The sequence below is a fragment of the Dermacentor andersoni genome, chromosome 7 (genome assembly GCF_023375885.2).
Source record: "Dermacentor andersoni chromosome 7, qqDerAnde1_hic_scaffold, whole genome shotgun sequence".
Classification (NCBI taxonomy): Eukaryota; Metazoa; Arthropoda; class Arachnida; order Ixodida; family Ixodidae; genus Dermacentor; species Dermacentor andersoni.
This window is the reverse complement of record NC_092820.1, coordinates 77,267,214-77,283,082: the sequence shown is the minus strand read 5'-3', so window position 1 is coordinate 77,283,082 and position 15,869 is coordinate 77,267,214. Positions and strand designations below refer to the sequence as shown.

Sequence of the window (15,869 nt, the reverse complement as noted above, 5' to 3'; positions counted from 1 at the left end):
CCTCACGTTCACTCGAGACGTGCGAAAGGCCACGTGGACCCGACTCCCGGACACGCTAGGGAGCGATCACCACATAATTCAAATAGAGGTTGAACAATCTCACCGTGCGCACAAGACAGGAAAGGTGCGACTCACTGACTGGAATGCGTATAGGAATGAGCTTGACAACGATTCGAACATCGAAGACGTTGAAGCTTGGCTAAACGGTATCATAGGTGCGGCTAACGGCCACACCAGGACGATTCAACTAGACGAGGACAATCCGGCAGTCGATAACCACCTACTGCACTTATGGGAGGCTCGGCGATCGCTCCTCAAACGATGGCGTCGCCAAAAGCTCAACCGCAAGCTCCAGCGCCGGATTGCCCTATTAAGCAAGCAGGCAAAGGAGTACGCTGAACAGCTAGCGAGTCAGAACTGGCGATCCTTCTGCAACCAACTTCAAGGAACCCTCAGCACAAAGAAGACTTGGCATATACTTCGATCCCTGGTTGACGACACTCACACCAAAACCCAACAAAGACATACAATTCACCGACTAATCCACAACTATGGCGGCAGAGAGGAACAGCTACTCCAAGAGCTTCAGACAAAGCTACACGGCTCAGCTAACCCGCAAACCACTGCCACCAACCTTTCCACCCCCAGGGAGTACCAAGGAGCGCCGAACGAAGAGCTAGATCGGCCTTTCACACAGGCAGAGTTACAGGTGGCCCTCTCTAGGCTAACACGCAATACGAGCCCGGGAAAAGACAGAGTCACCAACAAGCACCTTCGACAGCTACCCCCTCGGGCGTTGACGGCTCTCCTTCTGTACTATAACGACTGCTGGATTAAGGGCGAGCTACCAACAGCCTGGAAACACTAGGAGGTAACCATGGTACCCAAGCCAAACAAACCCATCTCCATCGCAAATCTCCGCCCCATCTCCCTTACGTCCTGCACCGGGAAAGTATACTTGAACACATGGTCAACGAGCGGCTCACCACACATCTCGAGGAAAGCGATCGCTATCCGCACACGATGTTCGGCTTCCGCCAGATGCTCTCCTCGCAGGACGTCCTCTTCCAGCTAAAGGAAGATATTCTTGACCATTTGAGCAAACACAGCAAGTCTTCCATTCTAGCGCTAGACGTAAAGGGCGCCTTTGATAACGTGAGCCATGAAGCGATTCTCCGTAACCTAGAAGATATCGGCTGCGGCGCCAAAACATACGCCTACATGTGCGCGTTCCTCACGAACCGTACGGCCACGGTGGGGATTGCCAACCTCCGGAGCAAGACATTTCACCTACCTAACAGGGGTACGCCACAAGGTTCGGTAATCTCGCCCCTCCTCTTCAACGTGGCCCTCCTCAAGCTTCCCCGCCTCCTAGACACCGTCCCAGGGATATTTCATGCTCTATATGCAGATGATATCACACTGTGGACGAGAGGCGCGAGCACGGGTGAACAGGAGGCCCGTCTTCAGGATGCGGTCAACATCATCGAACGGTACCTCAACACTTGCGGCCTCCACTGTGCTCCAGATAAATCCGAGCTGTTAGTATTCAGGGCACGCACCCGGGGCCGGCCCCCAAACCACGACGCACTGGAACCACAAGTCCTTCAGGGAGTCCCGATACCGAAGGTCGACTCACTTCGAGTCCTCGGGGTCCATATACACAAGGACGGGTCCGGCTCCGCCACACTCCCCAGGCTACACAACACCGTGGCACAGCTTACTCATCTGATACGACGGGTGGCCAATCGCCGCAATGGCCTCAAAGAGCACGACACTTTGCAAATGGTACAAGCCCTCCTTTACAGCCGCATTACATACGGAACTCCGTACCTCAACCTGAAGACAGCCGAGAAACAAAAGCTAAACCTTCTAATAAGAAAGGCCACGACGCTCGCCCTAGGACTACCAACAACCGCCTCCACTGACCGATTGCTTCGCATGGGAGTTCACAACTCCTGGGAAGAACTCGCGGAAGCGCACCTCATCAACCAGATCGAGAGACTCAAGCTCACAACCGCAGGCCGAGCAATTCTCCGACGCACAGGATACGCAACCAATCTAGAACACGATGGAGAACGCAAGGAAAAGATCACATCGAAGCTGCGAGAAGGTCTACGAGTTCTTCAGATCCCTCGGAACATGCATCCAGAACACCATCGAGGCAGACGGCTCGCCAGGGTAAACGCAATCAGACACAAGCACGGTAACGACCCGCAGGCGCGCTACGTGGATGCAGCCAAGTATCCTGGCCGAAACGCCTTCACCATCAGCGTGACAGACTACAGGGGGACGATACTGGCGTTGGCGACAATTCTTGCCAAACACGCGGAGACAACTGAGGAGGCCGCTATAGCACTCGCCACCCATACAAGCGAGGATGCCATAGTGGTCTTCACCGACTCTCAAACAGCGGCACGCAACTACATGAAGGGCAGGATCTCCATCAAAGCGATCAACTTACTGAAACGTGGCGATACTCCTCCCCCTTACACCTGCGTCATGTGGGTTCCGGGACACGAGGGACTCGAGGGGAATGAAGCGGCACACACCGCGGCCCGCGCAAGCATCAACCGGGCTTCCCCGCACGAAATTCTAGACAGGTCCCACCCACCCAAATCAGAGGAGGAAACGGAAACAATACCGTTAACTTACCAAGTACTGCTACAACACTATCGACTTGGACGCAGGGTCTACCCTCCACCACATCCAAAACTAACAAGAAACGAAGGCACCGACTACAGGCGACTCCAGAGCAATACCTTTACCCACGGAAGCTTACTGCATCATTTCCACCCGACGCTATACAGTTACATCTGTCCACACTGCAATGTGCCAGACACCCTGGCGCACCTCCTCATGCAATGCAAGAACGCCCGAGGAAGCATCACAGCGCCACAACTAATAGCAACAGACGCAGACCCAAACCTCCTCGCTGAAATGTGGGAGGCTGCGATCTCCAAGCCAGACCTGGTCGACCAGCGCGAACTCGTCGCGCAGGCCCGAAGGGCGATCCAAGATAGAGGGTTCCTGGAATAAGGGACCCTCCCACGTCGACTGACAAATCACTACTTCAAATAAAAGTCTCTTTCTCTCTCTCTATCTATAGTAAATCTTCTATGACTTCATAAATTTCATTTTTTTTTCATTCAACGCACAGACCGAGGTCCCACCCATGTGACTTCCAAATTTGGTCTTGCTGTTTAGGGGTACACTGTTTATAAGTGGCAGTGCGAGACTCTCATTTGTTTGCAACTTCTGAAGTGAAATACATAAATCGACGGAAATGTTCCGACGGCAATATCACGCAATTGCTCAGGTTCCTTCATTTCCTTCGCGTTGTCATCCCTGACCAGCTTCACTTTTTGGGCGGCGTCAATACTGACGCCACCCTTGAACAAAGTGCGCTGTTCCGAGTCCACATCACCTACCCAAAAAATGCGCTGAATATTCCGTTAGAGAGCCAACGCTTAAAGAGCATGCAACGTGAGGACGTTGAGATTTTGTGGCACTTCAAGAGGTGATCAAAAGATGCCACAGCTATGACTCAGTTGAGCAGTTGTGTAATGAGATAACCGCTGAGAGTAGCCCAACCTTCTTTACTAACGATAGCCGTTCTCTGTGTTAGTTGCGTTCGAATAAAAAAGGATATGGAGTTTGTCCCCAACTGAAGCATCCTCCTCAAGAGCAAGAAAACCACGGAACATGTGTAAGTGAAATTAGCGGAGAAAAAATGTCTGTCGAAATATCCGTGACACAAGACACTAAAGCTACAACCAAAAGAAACCCTACAGACAACTGCAAACAAAATGATCAAAAAGGTTATGTTCGCTCTGGGTATAAAACACTGACGCGCACTTCTCAGATTACTTTTTCTTTAGGGACTAAATCAAACATAAAATTATACTTACCATTGCGTATTCTGCGGTATGCTTTGACGACGTGTAATCGATCTACCGTACGTATACGCAGAAACTTACATCGCTGAAGTGTTAGGCTTTTTTAGCGACTATACTTGTGTGAGGTATTGCGCAGTCGAGGTAGGACACTGCTTACAATAGCAGCCTCGCTGGCGTTTGTGTCGTCGATGAATAATACTGAATTGTTCATGTGTTCAAAAATATGGTTCTTTCTCAAGCAATATGAAAATGCATTTTTTTTTTTTACTCTTGGGCAGTGTTGAACGATTCAAAAGCTGTTTTACCTAGAAGCTCATGGCTGCGGCACATTTCTTTGCACCGCCGGTGGCCACTGGTGGCACCGAGTTGATGTATTTTTTTAACCACTTGAAAGCCGCAGCCACTGCGACACATCTAGACTGCATTTTACTTCCGTAGTGATCAAGCAGCCCTGACCGTTGGCGCAATATGCGTCGGCGGCAATGCGGTCGGAGTATCGCGTTTCAATCGCTGGGCACTGTATAATGTCCAGCTCGAATTTCTTAACTGCTGCACTTCGAAAGTAGCTTGATAATACGAGCGCTACGAGTAGGTCAATATAACTTCGGGGACTCGGTAAGCAAGGAGAAACGATTTCAGTGTGGACATCATCGCAGTACTAGAGGAGCGTTGATGTGCATATTGCTTTTCTCGTTTACCTCCTGACGCAAAGAAAATGTCTTTGCCATGAGTTTATACGCAATATACGGGAAAAAAAATACGCGAGTTCTAACATAAGAATATGCCAACTTGCACCTGCTGCACTTTATGACAAAAATACCGTTCTTTAAAAAAAATCTTCAGGCACAATTTTTCTATCACTGTGCATTTACACCGTACAATCCCAGGGCACGTTTGAAATATAGTCGAGCGAAAGCTGCGTGTTTTTTCCTTTGCGTGTCTGTGCCTAAAGATGATGTCCTCCTACATACTTGGGAACATAGAGTGTAGAGAGCTATATTTGTCTGACGATTCATTGTTCGTGCTGCATAGAATTTCACAGGCAGCAAAAACAATGAAATAACCATAACGTATGTAGGCGTGCAGTTCATCGCACGCCAACCTGCTGTATAATCGAAGATCTAAAGTTACTATTAAAAGCTTATGTATGGTGAAAATAGTTTTGTCGGTTTCTTACTCTTCTAGCCCGGTCAAAAAAAACGCGAATACTTAGATTATTTAGAATCAAAACGTTACAAAAATATCTTGGCTTTCTTTGATTATACCGCACCATTCAGAAGCAACGGTTTCTGGCAAAGTAAAGATATGAAAAAGGCATTCCGCTATAATTAGCGGAGGAGTATGAGCGCGCCTCGAAACTGGTAAATGTTCGCAAATTTCTAATAAGTAGATTTGTAGTGAAAGTGACTGGGCTGTATTTCCTTACTAGAAATCTTTATCGAAACCGATCTGACTATAGTGAGGGCGTCATAGCTATAACGCCAAAGTGACGAGGCGGCAGCAGCCAATGCAGAACCTGCGTAATAGCAAACTTTCTATCTTGTCTCATGCCGCCGCAAGAACATGTTGGGCTCATGACTGCAGGGTCCTGGGTTCATAGTGGCATCCTGACATTTTCAATGTTTATATGTTATCGTCGCTGCAATATTATTTTTTATCGTTTCCGTTCTGCCGCACTTGCTCTTTTGTACGTTGCTTCACCAAGCGTGCTTGACATGGGGGGCTCCCACCAGGGGTAGCGAAGTGACCTTTTGCGTATCACTGGGGGAAAGGGGCGGGGGGCCTTAGGTAGATGCCGCTTTAGCGGGCGCTGACCAATGAATATTAACGCCCTACTAGGTTGTCAGTGTGCGCCTCAGTGAGACGGGCGAGCCAGTAAGTAGCGAAACACTGCTCGCGCACAAGCGGTTGAATAACAAAGGAGTCCCCTCCTAATTGAAATTGCGATATGGCACGTTTCTCCTATTTGTGAAGAGAAACAGAGTGCAAGTTTGTACATGCGGACTAGCGACGCAGGGCTCGCAGACGCAAAGCACAGCAGCATCAACCCGACAACCCGCTACTGCGCGAGTGGCAGTTCAGGAGATCAGTTCTTCAGCCACGATCCGATGAGCGCGTGTGAGGGAATGGCAGTACATTCTCGCAGGCTAGGAACAATGGCGCACAACGCCTAGCCCAAACGGGTCTCGCTGTGTGTTCTGCGCAGTGCGTAGACAAACAAATACGGCGCACGCGAGGTAACACTTAACATGACATCACGACTGTCGTAGGCCGCCAGCATCGCCACCAACAATCGTCACCGAACGCATACCGAACAGAAAGCTTTGCTTACGTCGATTACCACAGTTGTGGCATCTGCACGACCTTTTTGTTAACCCTGAGCGCTGTGTCCTACCAAACAATAAATTTGAAGCACAGAGGGCAATATTGCTCCCAAACGTATAATATTTAAGCATTGAAGAACTAATCTGCTGGTTGGTGCATTGAAATGGTCTATAATTTTGTTAGTAGCCACCTTTCAGTCCGTCTTTTCATATATTCACCTGTCAAATCCTCTGCCAGCAACCTAAGGAGACCCTCAAGAATCGCTTCATAGCCGAATATATTTCTCTCACACATTGTTGACTTATTTCTGCTTGTATCCTGTAACATCCAAATGTTCGCCGATAATATTGTCATTGATCGGACAATACATAAAACATCCGACCATACATGTCGCAGGAGCAATTCACTAACATATTGAAATGCCGTGACCACTGGTCTAAGGTGCTTCAGTGCAAAAAATAAACATTGTCGTTTTTTTTTTCTGTAGCAGTAATCTCCTGGTATTTTCTTACCAAACCCGAAACAAACCTGTCGAAGTAACACAGTCATATAGCTACATAGCCGGTACTGTGTGTAATGATCTGTGCTGCTGTATACATTTTCCTAATATCATGATCTGTTAATAAAGGTTTAGATTTGTTAAAGTGCAATCACAGTCACGCCCCACAAAACGTAAAATTCGTTGCCTATAAATCTCCCTGTTGCGTTCACTTGGCTAGGTCATCTTTCAGCGTATCACATTTCGCGTCGCTCGTTTCTCTGCAGATCTTCTAAACCTCACTGCGCCGACCGCGACTGCGCCATCAATAAGTACCGCGACAGCACAGCAGCAATGACCGGGATGGCCTCTGTGGAGCCTCTATCGCGATAGACATAACCTGGCGCTAGTAATCAGTCACGCATAACTGCACTGAACTCGATCACCATGCTCATACAAGAAGATGAGGACAACGACGAATCGTCCGATCCGGGCAGAAGAGGAGGACTGAGCGACGCGCTGACGTGGCCTGGTTCCTGAGCTCCCGAACACTGGTTCTGGTCAAGTAGCTGGCGGTTTTCTGTTAATCTGTGTATTTTACGTATTTGATTTTACCTTTTCTTTCAATATCTGCTAACCTTACAGAGTAATTTCCTGTTTTTTTTTTTGCAATGTCACTCTCATCGCCAGGCCAGGAGGCTTCCTCCTGGTCGGCTTCTGTTCCTAACTCTGATTTGCCGGTGGAGCTCTTCTTACGCAGTGGGACGAGCAGCGTACCTGTGGCTTTGGTTCCGAGTGATGGCGGTGCGATTCGCATGAAGAATCCCAAAGCGATTCAAAGCGAACTCCGGATGGCCTCGGCCAATTTTCAACAAATCACCGAGGTTCGACAGTTCGGCCGAGGGGGGATTCTTTGCTGCTCGTCAGACCAGGCTTGTGTCCAAGATTTACTGAAGTGCGATGTTTTCGCGACACATCCGGTGAGCAGTTTCATTCCTCATCACCTTGCATGTACCAAAGGCCTAGTCCGCGGTGTCGACATAAGTCTATGTCCGGCAGAAATTTTGGAAATGTTTTCAGCAGCAGGCGTGATTTCTGTGTATCGTTGCAGCCGTGTCGTTGACAATAAGCGCATGCCCACTGAAACAGTCATTGCTACTTTCGCTGGAATGAACCGCCCATCGGAAATCAAGGCATGGCCACTGATATACCGAGTTGAGCCTCTATCACCTCGCGTCCTTCAGTGTCTAAAGTGCTGGTGGTTCGGGCACTCGATAAAAGGCTGCAGATCCAACACACGATGCCGAATTTGTGGAGAAGGCCATCACTCAAATGATTGTTCTTCCCGAAATGAGTCCTGCTGCCTTTGCAGTGGTCCCCACCCCGCAAATGAACCTAATTGCCCTGCAAGGGCAAAAGAAATGCAAATCCTCGAAATAATTGACAGACGTCGATGCTCTCGTCGTGAGGCCATTGGAGAAATTCAGAGCAGATCTCAAGGGTATGCTGGTATAACGGCCCGCCAAACATTGTCTATGGAAAACTCAATCTCTGAGGCTGTGGCTGATTCCGTAGAAAAGGCATTGGAGAAAGCAATGGAGCGTATCATTACAAATCTCACCGACTCCCTTGTTCAGGTGCTGTCCTCCCAACTAACTCAGTGGCTTCAACTAACTAATAAAGCCAATAGTGAGGATCCGGTGTCAGATCTACCGCGGAGTCCACCAATTGGAATATCGACCGCGCAGACATCCACAATAAACGAGCCATCTAAGCCATCAACTTCTAAGAAAATCGATCAGATCTGTCTTTCTGACACAGACGGGATGGAAAATCAAGATGTAGATATGGACCCCCGATCTCTTAAACGAACAAGGTCACCGACACAGAAAAAACCTAGCTCTCCCACCAAGTCCAAGGCAAAGAAGTACGATAGAGAGATTCCTACGAATAAGGACTTTTTAAAAGAGAGCGTTTTAGACCAAGCAGTTTCTACTGCTCGGATTTATTCACCATAGGAACTTTAACAGTAATTCAGTGGAACTGTCGTTCCATACTTTCCGCTGCAACAGATTTGTTATATCTTATTTCTAAATATTCTCCAGATATTATTATATTACAGGAAACTTGGCTTGTTGCAGGTCAGGCTTTTCACCTAAAAAATTTCCGATGTTTTCGATTGGATCGCCTATCCCGAGGCGGCGGTTTAGTTTTGTTTATCTCATCAAAAATCTGTCATAGAGCTACTATAACATACCAGATAATGTCCCCAGACTGTGAAATCTTAGCTCTGGATATAATACTCCCTGGTTGCACACCTTTTTCTATAATTAACACGTACTTCCCCGCTGGAGTGCAAGATACCCGCTATCTGGATACCTGTATTGCACGTAGTCAGAAAAACATCCTACTGGTGGGAGATTTCAATTCTCATCATGTATCGTGGGGTTTCCGAACGGACACTTGTGGCAAACGCTTGTGGGATTGGGTCTTAACGAATCAATTCTCTTGTTTAAATTCGAGAGCACATACTTTCGTACGGGGTCAGTCGCGATCTGCCCTAGATCTTACGTTTGCTACCTCGAGCATGTCTGTCACCTCCTGGAAGACTGTAGACTCCGGAACTAACAGTGATCACCTCCCTATAATTTTTGAACTGCTTACCCCGTTAACTAGTTTAGATAGTAATGTGCGCACTTTTGTTAATTACGAAAAATTTAAAAATGCACTAAAATCAGCTTTACACGCTCAGGAGGGCATGGAGAGGGATATCAAAGCAATGAGCCTATGTTCCATTCTAAAACAGTCATCAAAAAAAGCTCAGTTTGTTGTGCAATCCACTAAGGGTGGATCATATTGTCCCTGGTGGAATGCTGACTGCGAACGAGATTTTAGACGTAGAAAAGCAGCGTGGAAGAAACTTTTATTCAACCAAAGTCCTGTTAATTGGGCTGATTATACATATATAGCTACTACATTTAAACGAACAGTCTCAAAAGCTAAGGAGGATTATGATTCCAAGCACTACACATACCTTTCAAAGTCTTGCAATAAAAAGGCCCTGTTTAAATTTCTTAGATCTCGTAAAGTTATACCGGCGCCCGTCAATGTCGATTCTGTCGTTTTAACTACAAAAGAAGTATCGGAATCACTTGAACAAATTGCTCAAGGATTTGCGCAACGTTTCAAACGTAAATTGCCCTTAAACCTAAAGAAACCTCCCTTGGCAGACGACTTTGAGATAATAACAGCGACAGAGATAGAACGCATTATTAGTTCGCTGCCAGCGTCATCCCCCGGTCCAGATGGAATTACAACAGGAATGCTAAAAGTCTTATTTGATAATGCACCTCAGGACCTCCTAAACATAATAAATTTCTCTCTCAAGAATGCATGGGTTCCAAGAGAGTGGAGAGTAGCTAAAGTTATTCCACTATTAAAGAAAAAATCAGCTGGACTTGACTTAGACAACATACGACCAATTTCTCTTACTTCCAATGTCGTCAAATATAATGGAAAGAGTTCTTCACGACCGTATAACAAATTTTATGGAGAATGACACCCTTCTCAGTCCTTGCCAAATCGGATTTCGTCCCGGCCACTCCATATGGTGCGCCCATGTAGACTTAGAGAGCCGCGTTAAACTGGCTCGCCGCAAACGAGAGTACGCAGCTTTGGTGACGCTAGATGTAGCAAAAGCATACGACTCTGTAGAACATTGTATTCTATTCGATAAACTTCAGTCTACGAATATCCCAAAATATATAACCGCTTGGATCTATGAATTTATAAGAGATAGAGAGTTTTATTGTTACCAACGCGGTATTTCGACGTCCAAACACAAGCAGACAAGAGGTGTACCACAGGGTTCCGTTCTTTCCCCTATATTATTTAATATTTTGCTAAGCACAATTCCTTTGTGTCCGGAAGTACATGTTTATGTTTACGCGGACGATATCGCATTTTTTACGTCCGCAAATAATATACAGTCACTACAACAGTCGTTGCAGAATTACTTAGGAATGCTGGAGACATGGCTAGAGGGGTTATGCATGTCGTTAAATATTAGCAAAAGTGCAGTATTGGTATTCCCATTAACTGCACAGGTGCAAATTACTTTACAATACCGACAGGAAATCATTCCTCAAGTTGACGAAGTCAAGTACCTTGGTGTCATTTACGATGGCAAACTCACCTGGCGCAGTCACATTGAACATATTAAAACAAAGGCAGAACGAGCCGTAGCTATGCTCCGCCGGCTCAGCCACCGTCGCTCTGGACTACGCAGGGATACCTTACTGATGATCTATAAAATGTATGTTCGGCCCATATTAGAATTCGGCTGCGTGATACTTTCCGGTGGCCCCGCCTACAAAATTAAACCTCTCATACTTTTGGAAAGAGAAGCACTACGGTCATGCCTCGGGCTTCCTAGATTTGTTGCCAATGCTGTTTTATATCAGGAAGCTCATATACCCACCCTAGATTGCAGATTCCGCATGCTTACGGTTCAGACATTTTTAAAAATTTATGAGTTTTCAAAAAGACGTACGCAATATGCCTTTATCACTGAACCTGCTGAGTTTTTCCAAGTATCGTGGTCGAGATTGCACAGCCCTCAGATAGTATTCGTACAAGCACAGTTACAAAAACTGGATGTATCCATACGCCAAGTTTACCATTCAAATGATGCCTTTACAGACCTCAAAATTGAGTTCGAGGACATATTTCCTAATCATGCAAAACTATTACCAAGGCAATGTTTAATTAATATCTTACACGGCCACCTGCACCAGCTAACCACTGACAACGTAGTAGCTACTGACGCTTCTGTTTGCAATGAGAAGGCAGGAGTGGGGATCTTCTCTGAATCTCTTCAATGGTCCTACTCCCTTCGCCTTCCCGACTTCACACCTATATTTCAGGCAGAACTATTAGCGATTATATTAGCATTACGAAAACTCCCCCAAAAAGACCCATTAGCTGTTATCATGACCGACTCGCTATCTGTATGCACCGCACTAACTGCATCATTAAATTCAGCAATTCAAAGAACATTTCGTTCCATGATACCTCCGTACTTACGAAAAGTATGTTTGCTTTGGGTACCGGGACATCGTGGGTTGCACTTGAATGAAATGGCAGATTCACTCGCACGAGCATCCCTTAACGGCCCTATCATACCTGTTTTGCCGACATCAGCTTATGTCCCCGCGGCAAGGTACAGAAATTTCGCTATATCTCAAAATTCTGCAATATCCATGCTAACACCGTGTTCTGAATTCCACCATCTTGGCTTCCCATGGAATATTAATTGGTGTCCTTCAAGGCAATTGGAAGTATCTTTTACAAAATTGAGATGCCGTATACCTCCTCTAAATTTTTACTTACACAGGTCTGGTCTCGCGACGTCCCCTCTATGTTCTTATTGCAGTGCACCTGAAACTATCGAACATTATTTTCTCTCATGCCGCCGCTTTCTAAGACAAAGAAGAATATTAGAATACTCATTTACCAAACTTGGCCTATCACTAACCTCGACAAACATTCTTTCTTTTGGGGCAACTTCACTGGGAACCAGCCACAGGGATGCTTTTCTTGCTGTTTACAATTTTATTATAGAGACAAAAAGAGTACCTTGCTGATTTTCTACAATTATCCATAGTTTCTATTACTTAATTCCTTTACGTTAAATTATTTTAGCAAAATTCTTACCAATACTTTCATTGCAAGTCTAAATTACAGTTCTATCGTCCCACGCTCCACTATTCAAATCTAGTTTCTCTATACTTCTAACCTTACGGAAAACCGCCTGCTTCTTGGCCAATCCCCCATAGTGGGTACGCGCCACTGTCTGGGACACAAGACAAGACAAGACAACTACGATAAACGACAACTCTCGACCCCGCCCGGAGGGTCCTACAATTCGTTGTCCTTTCGAAACTCGTCCAGCTCAAGCGATGAGCGTGCATATGACGCTGGCTCTGCGATTGGCCCAAGCTATCCTTGTGATGTGCATTATACCGAAAGGTACGTTTAACTTACTATTCCCATTCTTACGCACCCGACCGGCCGCTGTAGCCATAGTGGTCATCGCCCATCCTTTCCACTTCCCTTCGTTTGACTGGTGCGTAAAGTGCAGTTTTCGTTCACCGTCATCTGTTAAGAGGAAGCTTTAGCTCGGGTGCTCCTATGTAAATACACGTAAAAGGAGAATCCGTTCTTCTCGGCAACCACTGCCGCTAATTTGACGACGTTTCGCGCATGTAAATGAACAATTTAAAATCTAGTTACTGTTGGTTTCGAGTTTTTTATTTTGGTCGTCAATTCTTTATTAAATATTGGCAAAACTGGACAATTTTCAAAAAACAAAGCTGTCAAGTTTACAACTCTAACTCAACCACGAAAAAAGATAATAAAATTCTGTGAATTGCATTTAATAGTGCACCAAAAGCGGACGAAATTGATATGCTATACATGAATCTCAAAAATATTTAGTAATATGTAAACACAGCTTTTGCACAATCCTTGTAGAGAGCGTAACGCATTCACGTAAGATGTAAAATGACGTATCGAATTTGTCCGCTTTCAATGATATAATGGATGCCGTTTCCAGAACCGCGATGTCTGTTCTTGGTGCAGTGCTATGAATTTGTAAATTTCGTGATTCTACTTCTTTCGAACCTACGAATGTTCGAAACTTCTTGTAACGAAATTCAGGACCTACATCAAAATTCTGCTTGCAACAGTCACAAGAACTACATTTTTTATCTCAAATGCAACAAATTTCATTCAAATTGGTCCAAGGGTTATCTTAGAAAAACATTTTTGCGTTTTGCATGTATTTGAATAGGCCGTGTCGGAGTTGGACCCGAGCTAAAGCTTCCCCTCAAGCTGGCGCACATTTAACATAAGCGAAACAAGTCAGATAAGCTTACGTACCAATGGTTATGAACAGTTCAATTGATGAATTATTTGTGGCGAATAGTTGTAAAGGAATGTAGAATGCATTTACTTACGGCGTACCAATTTTGGTATCTGACTTTCATTCATTTTGTTTTTCGAGAACAAGTTCTCTTTTGATGACTTCCCACTGGTTCGGGGTCTCTGGGGTCTTGCTATGTTGTAACCACTTCCCGAAAAAAGAAAAACTGTTAGGTATCATGTAGATGTCTGAACTTGAAAATGGTACAAGTGGTGCTCCTCCATGCCGCGAACACGTAATTGTAGTCAGCGGCTAAGAATATAATCAAACAGGATGAAAATGAGCATTAAAGTTTCGATGATGATGACCATATTGTGATGCGGATGATGATGACTTCTGGCATCCAATTTAAACTGGGCGGTGACAAATAGTGACCTAGCCGGCATAAGGTAATCGGGTATGTTATACGTATATGGTTTTATTTCTAGTATAATTGTATATATTTAATATGTTAATCTCTTCTTCAGAAATTCATCTACCTTCTACTTCACCCACCATCGTTGCTTAGTGGCTATGGCGTCGGGCTGCTAAGAAGAGGTCACGGGATCGAATCCCGTGCACGGCGGCCGCACTTCAATGGGGGCGATATGCGAGAACACCTGTGTAATTATATTTAGGTGCACGTTAAAGAAGCCGGCTTCCCTCGCGCGCTTTCACTCGCACGTGGCGGTGAGGTAGGGAGGGGCGGTGGTGCTGCACTCCGGCAGCAACTGCGCATTTCGCGACCGGGTGCAAGGGTAACTGGCGATCGCCCCTCCTTCTCGCGCGCGATATATGGAGGACAGCGGGGAGGAAGCGCGGGAAAAGGGGAGGGGGCGGCTTCGACTACGCCAAGAAGTGCGCACTTTACGCGAAAGGGATCTGCGGATGGCTCATACCTTTGTGCGCGCTGTGTTCTCGTCGCTCTTTCGTTGAAGCCATAGCAGGCCCCGCACACTCTCAAGTTCAACAAATGGCCACAGAGGGCGAAAAATCAATCGAGGCGCGTTTCAGCGTAAGCGCGCAAGTGGAGCTACTGTAATTTGGTCGAATAGTTTAATTTGTGCTTTCTCTGCTAGGGGCGCTGAACATGCTGAATTTTTTAATTTACACAAACCATTGACATGAACAATCGAGGTGTCTAAGGATGCTTTTTTACCTCAGGCAAATAGGCAGTTGATTTTCTTTTAATTTAATTGTTGAAGCTGCTTTTTAGTCATAGCGTCAGGGTTTTTGTGCTCGATTAACCACCGACAGCCGACAGCCTATTGGTATCGATGTGTTTCCTGGCCGTTGGCGTTCGAATACTACGGCGGTAAAACATTTTCGAAAGCATGCTGGTTTCGTCTGCGAGTCATTACATAGACTTGCTGTAAGAAGGTCTACTCTTGGCAAAGAATAGTGCTTCATTTTGTTTAGGCGTTGACTATCATAATGAATGCGGCGGAGGTTGAGGGAGTACGCTTGAAGGTACGTTTTTATGCCGTTGATCTCCATAACACTGTAAGAATGCAAACCGATGTCGCAGAACACCCGATGCATCATTGTGTGTTCTCCGTCATCGCTTGTTTGCTGTATGCCTGCTAATTCTTCATTTCTTCAAGTGTTGTATCCTCATTTTGTCCTTGTTCACTTGTGCTTCACTTACAGTATGTCGTTCCGTCAGCTGTAATGCGCATTTGCAAAACCAATACGTTTGATAAGACGCAGTGGTTATCATAATTTCACTACACGTGTATTAAGCGGGAGACACACGGTCCGATTCGGCATCCGATTCGGCGTCCGACGCGCCGGAACGGCAGCCGGAATCGAGGTGTTTTGCCGTGCCGAAGCGCCGGATCGGACGTCCGGTGTGCGACAAGCCGGGCAGATTTTCATCGTCCGACGCGTCCGACAACCGCACCGTCGTCTGGCCGCAGCCAATGACAGCGCGGCTGGCATGTGACGTTCTCTGACGTTCCCTCCACGGAGGCGGCGCTGGCTGGCCGGTTTCTCGGTTTTTTTTTTCCTTGCCTGCTGCAGTTTGTTTCCGACACGAAATAGTTACCAGTTCAGTAAAATTATCTCGAACGTGTGCCTGTTATGCAAAGCAGCGCCTAGTACACTAGCACTAGGCTACTGGCGAGATCGGGGCCGCGACGCGAGGGCATTTCGTGGGCAGACATCACACACCGGCCGTCTGAGCGAGGCTGCTCGCTTCGCT

The 15,869-nt window shown here is 46.3% G+C and overlaps 1 long non-coding RNA gene across 1 annotated transcript in view; it reads right to left on the bottom strand.

The window, feature by feature from the left end:
• The window catches only part of LOC126534277 (uncharacterized), a 33,237-nt gene extending 29,157 nt beyond the window's left edge, over positions 1-4,080 (bottom strand). Inside the window, exon 1 of the long non-coding RNA XR_011895437.1 lies at positions 3,912-4,080. This is a non-coding gene — a long non-coding RNA (uncharacterized lncRNA). The remainder of the gene's footprint in view (positions 1-3,911) is intronic.
• Positions 4,081-15,869: the final 11,789 nt, after the last annotated feature.